The sequence below is a fragment of the Phacochoerus africanus genome, chromosome 13, assembly GCF_016906955.1.
Source record: "Phacochoerus africanus isolate WHEZ1 chromosome 13, ROS_Pafr_v1, whole genome shotgun sequence".
In the NCBI taxonomy this organism is placed as follows: Eukaryota; Metazoa; Chordata; class Mammalia; order Artiodactyla; family Suidae; genus Phacochoerus; species Phacochoerus africanus.
In genome coordinates this window covers 65,364,153-65,380,263 of record NC_062556.1, presented here as the reverse complement: position 1 = coordinate 65,380,263, position 16,111 = coordinate 65,364,153, and the positions used below count along the sequence as shown (strand labels likewise).

The 16,111-nt window shown below is 36.6% G+C and overlaps 1 protein-coding gene across 1 annotated transcript in view; it reads right to left on the bottom strand.

The window, feature by feature from the left end:
* HS6ST3 (heparan sulfate 6-O-sulfotransferase 3) overlaps positions 1-16,111 on the bottom strand; it is a 673,380-nt gene that overhangs the window by 429,004 nt on the left and 228,265 nt on the right. The window lies entirely within an intron of this gene.

The following is a 16,111-nucleotide window of genomic DNA, read 5'->3' as shown; positions in this document are numbered from 1 at the left end:
TTTTTGTATTTCATAATGTTAATTTTTTAAAGAATCCAGGCTAGCTGTCTGCAACATGTTCCACTTTCTGGATTTATCAAATTTTTTTTCATGATTAGATTCAGTTCAACTTATCTGGCTTGAATATTACCTAGGTGATATTACATCGAATCAGGAAACGTGTGACATAAGATTCTTCTACTACCTGAGATACTAAGTTTGATCACGGGATAAGGTGACTTCCACTTCAGGTACATTTTTCACTTTGTAAGAGATAAGAAATCTGTGAGAAGACTCTAATGAGACCATGTGAATATTCTGTTCCCAACCACCTTTTCCCAAAAGGTTTAGCATCCAAGGATGATCCTCACCTGATCAATTATTAAATTAAGTGTTGTCACATGGATTTTCTTATTCTATCTTTTCTTCTGTACTTATTAGCATTCCTCTGTAAAAATGGACACGTTTGAACTGTGTGGATCCACTCTTTATACAGTACATATGTGAATACATACATATAGACACATATATACATATATATGGACCTATGCTTTTACTTCTTATTAAATGCGTTATAATTCGTTAGTAAAATTATTCCTTTTTGATATTCAAATTGTACAAATTTGGCCAGTTTTACTACTTTATGCCAATTCCTAGAAGTTGACACTTTCTCATTTTTCAATGACGCTCATTTTAAAACGATTTTGATATTTTCTCTGAGAAAATATTTATATAGTTTAGGTGGCTGCATAAATTATTGATCATCTGAAGGTAGCTTGAATCTGAACACACTCATCCCTCAGTAACCAAGTGGTACTGGTACCAGAACACCTCACAGATACCAAAATCCAAGGATGCTCCAGTCCCTTATGTAAAATCCTGTAGTATTTGCTTATGACCTACGCACAACCTCCCTTATACTTTACATCATCTCCAGATCACTTATGACACCTAATACAATGTAAATATTATGGAAATAGTTGCCAGTGCATGCAAAATTCAAGTTTTGATTTGGGGAGATTTCTGGATATTTTTTTATCCCAATAGTTCCAATCTTCAATTGGTTGAATATGCAGATGTGGAACCCTCAGACACAAAGGACTTCCTGTAGTCTGGGTTAGTACACTTGGAAATACTGACATATACTCTGGTGGTATATTTGATAGCAAGTAGTTCTTTAATTCCATTTCAGTGGGGTTTATTTCCGAGTACTTTATTTAAATTAAACTACTAATGCTAACAGTAAATTAGTATTAGAAGTTAAAATTTAACCAAAACCTCGGAATCATTACAGTACCTTTTCTTTTCCATTTGAAGTCATCGCTACACATTTTACATGGTTGTAATAATAATAGATGTGACAGTAATTTTTCAGAAGACCCAGACATAAACTTGAAGATATATGACATTTCACATCATATATCAGACAACCAAACCCTATTACAGACCAAATGTTTTAATTATTAATTAATTTTATTATAAAAATAATATGGACATGACAAAGAAGGAAAGTCAAAAAGTACAAGATAGAACATGATAAAATTATGTTCTCCTTTTACTCAAAACCCTGTCTCTCCCTCTTCAAAATCGTCTACTTTCTATAACTTCTTGAGAAAGGGATTCTAGAAATTTCAAATTCATAAAAAGAAATGTAGGTGACTATTTTGTGGCTGGTGTTGTTGAACAAATCAGAATTTAAAACAATCGGCATTCTGCATTTGATTCATCCTCCAAAATGAGTTTGAGGAGTTCCCATTGTGTCTCAGCAGGTTAAGAACTCAACACGGTGTCCGTGAGGATACAGGTTTGATCCCTGGCCTCACTCAGTAGGTTAAGGATCCAGTGTTACCACAAACTCAGTGTAGGGTGCAGATGTGGTTCAGATTTGGCATTGCTGCGGCTGTGGTGTAGGCCGGCAGTGGCAGTTCCAATTCAACCCGTAGCCTGGGAACCTCCATATGCTGCAGATGCAGCCCTAAAAAGAAAAAAGGAAAAAAAAAACCTGAATTTGAGAAACTTTTCATATCAGCACACCCCATCAGCTAACTCTCTTTAATGAATATATACCTAGTTTTTCACCATGTATTATCATAATTTATTCTTAACCAGTTCCATATTTGCTGATGGTTTTCATTTACTTGCATGTTTTTTTTAATTGTTTCAAGCACAGACATAACTGTGTGTGTATCTTTGGGCAGATGTGAGTGTATGCGTTTAGAGTAAGTGCTAATAGTAAAATTACCAAGTCAAAAGATCAGAGTATGCCGTTGAGCCTTGAACAACACAGAGCTTAACATATAAGAGTTACCTCTACCTCTACACCCCTAATAATAATGTTAAGTAGTAAAATTTTAACCTCTGCCATAGGCCAATGTGATAATTAAAATTGTTTGATTTATTTAAGTAAAAGAATGAGCACTTTTCTTGTTTATAAACACTCAATATTTTTTTGCCTATCATCTCTGTGATTTTTCATTGAATTATGTCTTTCTCTTTTTATTTTGTAAAAACTGTTTATAAATGAGGAAATTAGAGCTTTGGCAATTGCATAAATGGAGGTATATGTCTTTATTTTGTTACTTATCTTTTGATTGCTTATGGTGAATTTAGAATATGTAGTCAAATTGATCACTATCTTATTGTATGATTTTTTTGGTTAGGAAAGCTTTCCCTAATTCTTATTTAAAAAGTTTGAAAGTATTTTCTTCTAGCACTTCTATGTTTTCATATTTTTCTATTATAGTATTTTATCCATGGAAATTTGCTATAAAGAATTATTAAAGGTACCTATTTTTTTCCCCAAATGGCTAGCCAGTCTATCACAATATCATTTATTGAATGGTACCTAAATCTGAAATGTCACCCATATTCCACACTGAATCCTCACATATATTTGAACCTATGTCTGGACTCTATTCAATTCCATCAATTTCTCCTTCTGTTGCTATACCAGAACTATTTCATAACAGTAGATTTAAATCTGTATTGAGTCTGGGAGGCACTCCCACCCTTTCCACTCAGAGTTGGGCTCTAGAGTCACACTTGCTTCAGTTGAAATTCTGCTTCTGCCACTTACTGTGAGAACTTGAACAAGTTATTTAAATCTCTCTGTGCTTCCATTTCCTAACCTGTAATGAGGATAATGATTAAAAATTATCTGATAGGAATGTTAGGAGGCATAATTATATAATCTACACAGAACACTTATAATTGTGCCTGGTAAAGAGTAATTTTAAAATAACGATTAACTTTTTTCTTCCAGAAAATTTTTCTGGATATTCTCAAATTTCAATTTCTTTATATGACCATCATGATTGCTTTGCCAATTTTGAAACCTTCTGTGATAGCCAGCCTCCAACATGGTCTCCAATGATCCAAGGCTCCTAGAATTTCATGCCCCTAGGTAGTGTCTTCTCATATTAAATAGGACGGATCTGTGTACCCAATAGGAGATTGCAGAAAGGATACTGTGTGACATTCGAAACTAGGTCACAAAAGACACTGATGCTTTCACCCATCCTCTCTCTTGGATCCTCTCCTCTGGAAGAAGTCAGCTACCATGCTGTGAAGATATTTAAGGAGACTTTGGAGAGACTCTCATGGGAGGAACTGAGGCTTCCTGCCAACAACCATGGCCATGAGAGTGAACTATCTTAGAAGTAAATCTTCCAGCACAATATAAGCTTTCAAGTGACTGCAGCCTTGACTGTAACCTCATGAGAGACTCCAACCCAGAACTATCCAACTAAGTTGCTCCCAAATTCCTGAATCACAGAAATGTGTAAGTTAAACATTCATGCGGTTTGGGACGGAAATGCTAGAAAACTGGGTTGTGACGATCACTGTACAGTTATAAATGTAATAAAATTCATTGAGTTTTAAAAAATATTTATTGTTGTTTTAAGACACCAAGTTTGGTTATCTGGTTATATAGCAATATATAACTGAGGCATCTTCCAACTGGCTATTTTGTTAGGAAGGTGGTGAATTTATAGCCTCTTTTATAAAGAACTGACCTCTACATAATATTGAACATTTCTATACAAGTAGAACTTCTTTCTTTCTATTGAGTCAAGAATTTGTTTAAAAAGCAGATATTGTAAGTCGTTTTTGTTTCTCTATTCATTTGTGCAAAGAACAATTTATTTCTCACACCGTTCACCCAAAACCTACACTGTGGATCTCATCTGCCCAGAAATCATAAACTCACAAGGCTGGAGGAGCCCTTGGAGGTCATCTCATCCGATGCCCTCATTTGGCCAAGAAACACAATGAAATTGCTTCTGTTTTATCTTTGTCGTAAATTCTATATGCCACAATGTTCTGAATGCTTCCTATGGATATTGTAAGTCTTGATCATCATGTCTGGCACATTTTTCTTTTATTTTTGTGAACCTATTTTATTCTCTAAATTGCATTGATACTATCAACTTTAATGCTGTTGCTCTTCTATTAATTTTGTTTACCAGACAACTTGACGAATTTTGTAATTTTTCTAGTATCTTGACAGCTGACTGTTTTGGATTTTTCAAGTGTGTAATCATATTATCTACAAATAATAATTTTGCCACATATTTTCCTTTTTAGAGCTATTATTTCTCCATAGCTATTATTTTATAATTGCATTATTTGTATTACATTTGCAGTATTAGCTCTAAAAACATATGATGGCCGAATACATGATAAACCAGCAGTATTTATCAGTTTGATTTCTTCCACCAATCTGAATATTCTCTAGGGTTACAGACTGCCAGCTTCCTCGATTTGGCTGAAATGGTTAACATTTTTATCTATAACATTTCATTTTAATAGAAATATTAATAGTTAATTTTAAAAATTATACCAAATCAAACCTTGTTTTCAAGTTTTAGTAAATATGACCAAAAAAACATGAAGAGATGACTGAAGGCTGACAGTCACTGTTGTCATGGTTCACTCTCTTTCATTTACAAGCCGTAATCCTACTTGACCTTTAACTAAAGGACTTAATTATCTTCCTCACCCAAGGAAAGTAGAAATCAGAACTATATAAATGAATAAATAAGCATGCTTCTAAATCGGAAAGATTAAAATTGAGAAGGAATGACATCTTGATACTGCTTAGGAAAATGAATGAAACCTTCCCCAAGACATTTTCTTTTAGTAACTTTCAAAAGTAATGCAATTTTTGAAATACTTAAGTTTTTTTAAAAAACAATTTTAAAATGAAACAGGTAGGGAGGAAGCAGTGGGAAGCATTTTTGAGACCCAGGAAAATGAGACCACCACAAGGTAATTGACAAATTGATTATTAATAATGTCAGAAGCTTGTAGACCCCCTTCCTCATTATGCTGCCCTAAGAGAATACACTAGCAGGTGTTAAAACACCCTCCAAGAATTTTCAATTTCATTATTATAACTACGTGAAGGAAAGGAACGCCAGAAAAACACCTAGGTAAGTAGAAGTTCATTATTATCCATAGTTGTTTAGTGCCATTTTTTTCCTTATCTACGTCTAGCAGAAGAACATCGAGCTTTTATTCAGAAGGCGAAATGAACACATACGTTTAGAGTTGGAGAGCTTGTAATTTTACAGGTTCTAATTCTAGAAACATCTTGGCTATCAACAATTCTTCTGCTCCAAAAGACCCTTTTCTGTGCTTTTTCAGATGTATGCTATGCCAAGACCTTCCAAAGTGACTTATCGCAATGCCAGATTGATAAGCAGGTTTGATCAATACTAGCAGAATCATCTCACACCAAACATTACAGGATTTACAAGAGTACAGACCGTGACGGTAACATGTAAGCTGGCTTTTTCTGTGCTTAACTTGGAACGGCAGACGTGTTCAGCTCAAACCTTTTCAAGTCTTAACATCTGTTGTGAACATGATGAAAAACAATAGACTTGGGAAATTGGATTTATTTCAATACTAATTTCAGTGGCCTGACTCAATGTAGCTACAGGACTGACATGAATAAGGGCAAGTTAAAGAAAGACTATTTAATCCAAACAAGGAAAGTTGGGATTGTTAGAACTCTGCAGATTTGGAGTCCACACTCAGGATGCCACGGAACAGCATCTTTTCAAATACTCCTTTCACGAACACAGTGTCGGATTTGCTGCAGCACCTTAGTCAACAGCTAAGGAAACAGGGTCTCCTCTTTACTCTCTGTACCATCTGAACTGGCGTTATATGATTTCCCTTGAAATAAATACCTTGTTGACTTTCTGTACTCCCTATCACAACTCCAGTCAACATTTACACCAGCCACACTATTTGATTTTCATTTAATAGATTCTCCTTAGTCTTTGCTGATCAAGGTCTTGGCATTAAAAATTTAACCATGTTTACTTTGTAAAATTTTCCCTCTCTCTTTTACTTCTGCTGAACTTAAACAAACAAGGTGGTTTAAATGTTTGTCTCACCTTGCAATAAAGTCCAACAACACATATTTGAAAACTGAACTTGCTTTAAAGAAAGATGACTGGCAAACCATAACTTGCACTAAGCTACACCATGAACAAACTCTCAGAAGTGGAGTGAATCTCAATCTTCATGGGGTTAATATATAATACCCTTAGATATTTCCTGTTTCAGGAGGTGTGACATTCCATTTAAATTTCTGAAAATGTCATACAGCACCTTTAGTGAGAGTTGTTTGGAAAGGGAGAGAAATAAAGAAAAATAAAATTTGAAAACAAACAAAACACCACCGCAATAACTTCCTTAAAAATCTAATAAAGAAGACACAAACACACCTGACTCTTGACTTATCTATTTCCAATATACACAAAGGCTAAAAGTTAAAACCTGAGGACAGATTATTTTACCTTTTTAACTTAGCAGACCAATGCCTATCAATAACAAAAACCAAGTGAATATTGTACTAATACTGCCAGATAATTGCGAATTCAAAAGAAAATTAAAATCAAACATTGGACTGGACGTGAAATCAAATCTTTCATTTAAGTTTACCAATTTCTATTTGCAGTGAGCATAACACTCAGGGTATTGGTAATCAGTCAAGGGCAGACTGTTGCAGGATATAAATTGTCATGAAATTGTAATTTTATAAACCCTAAATTTGTTGAATCTCTCTCCCTGTTGGTCGCCTGTATTCAAAACATCTCTGACTTTTATCTGTAACATCATCAGTTAAAACCAACTGCCAGAGTCACTTTTGATCAGCTATCAGGCTCTTTTTTTCTTCACTTTTTTTCCTCTCTGAGCAGAAACTCCAATCTTCAAGAGCATGTGTGGCCAAAAGAGATCTAGACATCGAGGTTGGCTGTCCCTGTAAGTGTCCACACCTCTGAAGAGCGCTTTGGGAAATCAGTTAAGACCTTCCTGAAGTGGGTCTATTCTAACTGCCCTGGATGCTGGCTCTCTGGGTGTCATGACAGATTCCTGCAGTCCTTGTGAAGACAGGCTTAACTCCCCCTGTGAGAAAGCCTTTTGCAACACAGCATTTAGCCATTGATCATCGAATCCACAAGTACACATGTTGGTTTCGGTAACCTTGACAATTAGGAAAAAATGCTATGGAAGCCATATTTGCCAACTACTTCACAATCAGAGTTAACGTTTCATCTTACATGGTTAGTCATTAACTAGTACTGTTTCAAAAGCTGAAGTACCTTGAGGCACATTCCTCAGATCCTCTAAATATGGTATAAGCCAGGGTTTTCAGTGTTATGTGAATAGCCACCAGCTCCTGATGCTAAGTAATTGGAACTACAATAATAGGTCCTCAATCTGACTGCAATGGATTTCGAATGTCATGCCTCCCTAGATGGCTTTCTCTTTGCAGAATCTACATCCAACACCTTCGAATTTTCCAGTAGAGTGTTGCTGTAATATCACAGAAAAGCAAGTGTTAGTGGTTCCCCATGATCTGAGGACTTTCTGGGGCAAACACCCACATTTTTCACATTCTCTGATTGAATGTGATCTGATTGAATATCTGATTAAATATCTGATTGAAAAATGCAGATATTTAAGTTTATCTCTTGAATGAATACTTACTGAGTGCTTACTTAACAGCAGAAAGTATGCCTTGTGCTGGAGATACAGAATGGTTAAGAGAGGTATGCTCCTTGCCTTTCCTTAAAGGGCCTGAAGCCTATTGGGAGATACCAATAATTAAACAATGGCTCTTCAGTATAATCACTCTAGAATAGCACACAGTAGGGGCACCCAGCCTAGTCATGAAGAAGAAGTGAAGAAGGGAGCCATAGAAAGTATCTGGACTTGGAGAAAAGACTTGTGGCTGCCTGATGGGAGGGGGAGGGAGTGGGAGGGATCGGGAACTTGGGCTTATCAGACACAACTTAGAATAGATTTACAAGGAGATCCTGCTGAGTAGCATTGAGAACTTTGTCTAGATACTCATGTTGCAACAGAACAAAGGGTGGGGAAAAAAAATGTAATTGTAATGTATACATGTAAGGATAACTTGATCCCCTTGCTGTACAGTGGGAAAATAAAAAAAAATAATAATAATAAATAAATAAAAAAGAAAGTATCTGGAAAGAGTGCCCTTTAATTGAGAACTGAACTGAAAGATGACTGGAAAAAAAGAGCTAGCAAAAGGAAGCAGGAGTTCCCATCGGGGCTCAGCGGAAACAAACCCAACTAGTATCCATGAGGATGTGGGTTCAATCCCTGGCCTCAGTCAGTAGGTTCAGGATCCAGTGTTGCCATGAGCTGGGTGTAGGTTCTAGATGCAGCTTGGATCCTGGGTGGCTGTGGCTGTGATGTAGGCGGGCAGCTGTAGCTCAGATTCCACTCCTAGCCTGAGAACCTCCATATGCTGTGGGTACAGCCCTTTTTCAAAAAGGCAAAAATAAGGCGGGGGCGAGGGCACCAGGAGAGGATAGGAGTGGAATTTTTCTTATTAAGAAAATATGTTTTCTTAATATATTAAACATGTATAATATGTTCTGTTCCTCTGAAATCTAAGGCCAAAAATAATGTGGTATTTTTTGGCCTTAGTACCTTGAGGCACATTCCTCAGATCCTCTAAATATGATATAAGCCCCAGCATCTGTTCTGATTGTATTGTTAATTTCTATTAATGTTAACTGTGGTCTAGTCAGAATGAAGAAATTTATTATAGATTCCAAATATTAGACAATCCTGCAGTACAAAATTCTTAAAGTCCCCCAAATTGCAAAGTTAGAATATGTAAACAGGGATACTTTGATCTGGCTACTGGTTTCACTTATGAAATTCAATTTCCTGAACAATGACTGATAAAACAAATTTACTCAAGCTTGTGTCTTGGGTGGAAAAGAGATAGCAAAAGAATGTAATGAGGCATGAATGTGGTTGACATGTATGTTTCAACACATGCTTGAGTTGGCAATGCCATCATATGTTTCATGACAGAATGGAAGCGTGCACAGATAAATCCAGGGAAGCAAGCTATATCAGTTATCTATTTTCACACAAAGAATTATCATAAAACCTAGCAGCTTAAAACAATGCACGCTTACTATCTCATAGCTTCTGTGGATCCGGTGTCTAGGCAGAGTTTACATGGGTCCTAGGCTTCAAGCTCACTCATAGACTGAGATGAAAGCATCAAAGTTGGGTGTCATCTACAGCCTTGACTTTAGAAGAACGCATTTCAAACCTACATAGTTGTTTTCAAGACTGAGTTCTTTGCTGGTTGTTGACTGGAGGCCACTCTCATTTCCTTACCATGGGGACCCCTCCACTATGACAGCCAAGATAGAAGTCATGACCTTTTGAAAGGTACATTCCTTCAATGTTACTATATTCTCTCTCTCTCTCTCATTTTTTTGGTCATAACCTTGGTATGCAATTCTTGGGACAGGGATTGAACCCATGCACCAACCAACTATAGTGACAACGCTGGATCCTTAACCCACTGAGCCGCCCGGAAACTCCAATGTTACCATATTCTATATGTTAGAAGAAAGTTACTCAAAGGGAGGAATGATACAAAGACACTAATACCAGGAGGCTGGAATCACTGGGGGCCATCTCAAAGGCTGTCTGCCTTCCAGGCTGATGGATGGCCCATTCTCAGTGTGTCTCTAGTCAGTGTAAAGGGCGCTCAAGTTTTAGTACATTTCCAATTTCCTAGCAATAATATACAAACAAGTATCTTTTTTCCTTGGCTTTATTTTTTTAAGTAATATCTAGTATGGTCACAAGCATAGCTGGTTCCAACAGAAAATTTAATTATAGATAAGGAATCAAAAATACTTTACCCTGTCCACATGCAATACAAATGAATGACATGGTAAACACTGTCCCCTAGTAGACATGAAGGAAACAGTAGGAAATGCAAATGGTAAATATGGGTGTGGCCAAAATGGACTATACCAGCCAAATAAAATTCTCGCACACCTAGGGGGGTTTGAAACCCATGGGCAGCATAACATCCTCAAACTGTACCAATAAATAATACTGGGCACTAAATATACGCACACAGACTTAAAATTAATCTAGTCACTAAGACAAATATTCTTTAGAAAAAAGCTGTCTGGCCTGATAACAACAACGCTCTGAATCAACAGTATGAACTGGAATATTTCAGGTAAATTGCTAGAGGCTATATTTTGTTTTCTAAGTAATTGCATTTCTCAAGGATTGATGATAGCCTTATGAAAAACAAGGCACTGTGAGCTCACTTTAAGGAAGATTTCTCTCGAAGGCGGCCTAATTCAATGCAAATGTATCTCTAAAACAAAACAAACAGCAAGATGCTTCTCAGCACCCCTTATTCTAGTGTGTTTCTCAAATTCTGCCTTAATCCGTATGAGCGAGATTATTACCCAAATTTTTTCAACATATGATATAAAGATAATTTTATTAGAAAATGTGACTGTGTTCTATTACTTTTGCCCCAATCTGATCCTCACACAATTGAAAAAGAATTTCCTGGCCTGTCATTATTTACATGTGGATACACAAATAATAAGAGAAAAGCCAAAAGATCATGGCCTAAGATTCCTCATCTATCTAAGGGCATGTTTGAGGCATATGTATAAGACCTCAATCAGCAGGCTTATCCCACTGATTCTTAAGGTGGTGTTCTAGAAAACCAACGACATTGTTCACAAGCAATGACCTTCACTAGACAGAAACATCCAGTGTGAAAGTAACAGCAACAGGAGGACGTGAAATACAAACCAAACACTTCTTCGTAATAGAGGATAGTGCAAGGTCAGTGTATGTCACTACCCACCCCAGGAGAGAGTACAAATTTGATAAAAATACTAAAATGTAATCTGCCTACTAGCCATGTTTTAAAAGTAGCCAATCAATAACAAAGGGAATGAGCAATAGCAATGCATGACCAAACCTATACATATTCATCACGCAGGATCGTGACACATGATACAAAAACCATAAGCTCTGTTATCCCAGGTTTCTATCCACTACCAACTGTCTGACCTTGGGCAAGTCTTCTTAATTTTGAGACTCATTCTGGGAAATATATTTATATCTCAGAAGATGCTTAAATAAACACCCTTTTCTTCCTGATTATTGGTTTTTTTTTTTGTTTTGGTTTTTTTTTGGTTTCTTTTCATCGTAAGTAAAACGTATGAATAAGAAAGGATGATACTGATGTATTGATGAGTTAGACTAATTGATATTTTCTTTAAGCCCCCATTTCCTCTTCTGTAACATGAGGGTGAGAAACAGGCCTGTCTTATGACAACTTTGCAGAGTCCTTATGAAGAAGGAAAAGAGAATGGGAGGTGTGGTCATGAGGATAGTGACCTTGCCCCTCTCCCCAGCAAAGGGGTCAATGTCTTATGTCCAGAACCTATAAATATGCGATGTGATGGTAAAAGAGAATTAAGGTTGCTAATCAGCTGACCTTAAAACAGAGATTATCCTGGATTATCCGGGTGGGTCCAATGTAATCACAAGGGTCCTTAAACTGGAAGAAAGAGGTCTTAGAGGAGGTCAGAGTCATGCAGGGTGAGAAGGACTGGACTGTCACCCCAAGGAAAGAACATCACTTCAGTGATACCCTGATTTTAGCCCAGTGAGACAAGTGTTGGATTTTCACCTATAAATAATACAACTGTTTGGTTTTAAGCCATTAAGTCTGTAGTAATTTTGTACAACAGCCATAGGACACTAACACAGGGAAGGGTGAGGAATAGCCAGAGAGCATATCTCTCACATAGAAAAGGAACAGACTAATGAGTCTGGTTGTCATTGATGCTAAAGAGTAAGAAGCTTCTTTTATGAGGACATAATTTCTTTCAGATGAAAGGAAGTTTCCATGACTCTTCAGCTGGTTTGGCTGTTATGACAAGTCCCTTTAAGAGGAGAGAGAAACAGTACAATATTGAGCATAGAATACAGATAGGAGTTAGAAGTCATGGCATTTAGCCCTGAAATACTTAGAAACCCTTTCTGCAGTATATCAGTTATCTCTAAATTAGAGTCATAGATGGAAGCATTTCTTCTTGAATAACACAGAGCCTAACAATAGTGAGAAGAACAGAAATGTGCTTAGATAAATGATCCGCACTTGACACACCATGGCTTCTCTCTAGATAGGGTAAAAAATGTAGCTGATAATTAAGCACCAAATGAACCATTTGAAAATTTCTGTACCATGAGCAGAAGAAAATTAAATTAAATCAGAATTAACATATTAGGTCCGGGCTGAGTAAAGACAGATTATTGCTTTGTCTGGATTCTGTCTTGTTAAGGAGAAGATATTCTTCAGAACATCCAAGTCTAAAAGACAACTGACAGGATGGCATTAACGTCAATATAGTAAGTGAATCATTTAAGTTCAAACTAATGTGTGAGAGAAGGTTGTACTGGTGACAAGGGCAGTACTTCAGGGGAACTATATAAGTGGTTTGTTATTCAGTTCAACTCAACACCTACTGTTGAACCAAGCATATTAGATACTTAGGCTTTAAAGCTAATAAGAAACAGTCCTTACTTTTCATGTAATTCATAGTCTAGAGGAAGGATATGTGTGTGGGAAACAAGTCACTAAAATACAACAATATGTGCAAAATATAAACTTCCACTGGATCTCAATGAGTCAAAAAAGGAAAACTAACCATTTGCTTATAAAGGTCTTGTTCTCTGAATGACAAAATTAAAAAAAACTTTAATTCATAAGTTCTTAATATTATTTTCACCATTGATCCCTTCATAAATATGACAAAAATCAGGGCCCTTTTTGGGGTGGAAGATTAATAAGTCTGGCTGGCATTGATGCTGAAGAGTAAGAGACTCTATCAGTACATAATTCCCTTTGGATAAAAGGAATGTTCGGTGTAGACAGAGGGTAACAAATACAAATGTATTCACCATGGATGTGTTCAATTTCAGGATGTTCATCTGAACTCCTGATTTAGAGCAGTCTGTATCAACCAAGATATATAAATTATAAATCCCATGTAGGACATTTGATCCTGTCCAAAATGTCCATAAGACATTTGGTCCACACTAAAAGGTCCTTGATATTTGCAGGACCATTTGGACCTGTCCAAAACATTCATAAAACATTTGGTCCACTGCAAAATGTCCTTGATATTTGGTCATATTTGGTCCTGTCCAAAACGTCCACAGAAACATTTGGTCCACACCAAAAGGTCTTTGATATTTGGTCCTGTCCAAAGCTATTTGGCATGGACCAAATACGCTCATAGATGTTTTGGATGGGATCAAATTTCAATGGCCTTCTGGCACAGACCACATGTCTTATGGACATTTTGGAAAGGACAAAATATCTGCTAGCCTACCAATTACTTCTACATATGGCAATTAAAATAGACATATTAAATACTTTTAGTAAAGTTGATTATAATTTTTACAGTAATGATGGAGGAGAATGAAATGCATTTCATAGAGTTTGGAAGGTCTACTCTTAGCAAGCAAGACATTTTTAGTTTTAAACTAAAACTAAGTCTCCATATTTAATCTTAAAAGTCCACAGCATTTTTATCCAGTTCTACAGTGTATCTGCTTTTTTATTATGAAAAGATTTTAATTACTTACAATGTAAGAAATACTTAATATGGCCCTTCAACTTCCATTTCTGAGCTCCCTTATCTCTCAAAAAAAAAATTCTAATAAAGTCTACACCTCAGGTAGATATGCCAAGTGTCAAATTTACCCTAGGGCTTCATAATAGCCCAGGGCATATTACCTTATATCTCTAGGGTAAGAGTATCAGAGTTTGAAAAGCACCACAAAGAACTTGCTAGAGTTATCTTTTTATGGAAAGGAATTTGCACATAATGTAATTTACAAAATGTAAGGAAGTTTTATTTTTATTTTTTTTCTGCTTCTCTGACAATTTTTTTTTATTTTTTATAATGATTTTTATTTTTTCCCATTATAGCTAATTCACAGTGCTCTGTCAATTTTCTACTGCACAGAGAGGTGACCCAGTGACACATACATGGGTACATTCTTTTTTCTCACATTACCATGCTCCATCGCAAGTGACCAGACATAGTTCCCTGTGCTACACAGCAGGATCTCATTGCCTAACCATTCCAAAGGCAACAGTGTGCATCTATTAACCCCAAACTCCCAGTCCCTCCCATGCCCTCCCCCTCCCTCTTGGCAACCACAAGTCCGTTACATGGGCTGCATCTGATAAACTGAAAACTATCCACATATATATGCATAGATATTTATAAGTTCCTTCAAGATTCACATAGCCCAAGGTTGCCCACATTGAAGAAAAACTAGCCCTACCGTATGAAGTAAGAGAGTCCTTCCCAATAGCAGACAAGCATCCTCAAGGAAAGGAGGCCTCAAGTTTAAAGTGATTTTTTAATTGGATTACATTTCCAAATGTATTTTATTGCTTTATTCTGTACTTTGAAACTGTAATTTTAAAAATAACATCATTAATATTTGAAACCACTTTTTAAACGTAGTAAATGCTTTTCAAAGCGATGCATCAGCTTTCCTATTCCCCATTTGAAAACAAGCCAAATTCTGCACACAGATCTAAATAAAAAGAACATTTTATAGATTATTTTTATTCCACAGAAAATGAATGCCATTTCCCCCCCAAACTACAGAAGCTTACTTGGGAATAAATGGATGATTTTTTTTCCACGTATAACCATAAAAGGCTTACTTTCAAAGACCTTTTTTTGTTAGTCTAGCCATTATGTCTGAGAATAAAACACCCAACAGTTCTCTTAAAAAATAAGCTAGAAGCTAAGAAAACCCAAAACATTTTTTTGCAAATATTGATTAGAGAATGGAATTAAGAATAAGCAGATATTCATTCAAAAACCATTTACTGAACAGCTATTACACAGCACTGTGTTCAGCCCTGAGACTAGGGCTATAAAATGCTTGGTGATATACAGGCAGAGTTACAGGGTTTGATAAGGGAAATAGACACAGACAGTAAAGGATCTAGTTCTGCAGATCTCAGTACCCAGGACAAGTATGCTTGCCTCTGCAGTGAGATCATAGTCAGAAACAGATCCAGTCAACATAGCTAACAGGGGATATTCCCATTGTGGCTCAGCAGGTTAAAAACCCAACATAGTCTCTGTGAGGATGTGGGTTCAATCCCTGGCCTTGCTTAGTGGGTTTAGAATCTGGTGTTGCTGCAAGCTATGGCATAGGTCTCAGCTGTAGCTCCAACTGGACCCCTAGCCTGGGAACTTCCATATGCTGCAAGTGCTGCCATAAAAAGAAAAAAACAAAAACAAAAACATAGCTAACAGGGATTCCATGCTCCCTCTATGCCAAGCACTGCTAAGTACTTCACAAACACTACTTCATGGACTCCTTACACCAACCCTGTGAGGTAGGATTATCATCCACTTTATATTTGAAGAAATGAAACTTAGGTTAAAATGCTTAAGGGAGCACAGTGTAAATCAAGCTGAGACTTGCACCCCAGTCTGTCTATCTCCAAATCCTCTGTCCTGAATTAACCACCAATTGACCCTGAAATGTAAGATGCCTTAAGGTTGTGCTGCTTTTCATCTTCCTACACTGAATTCATGCCCAGGACCTCTGGGTGTCATGTTACCCACTTCTTAGATCAGGACAGAATCTTCTCTGAGTTAGCAACCTACTCAGCTGAAAGATAAATGATCCATTTCCAACATGCCTCACGTGTAATAGTCAGTAAGGACTCAAAAAC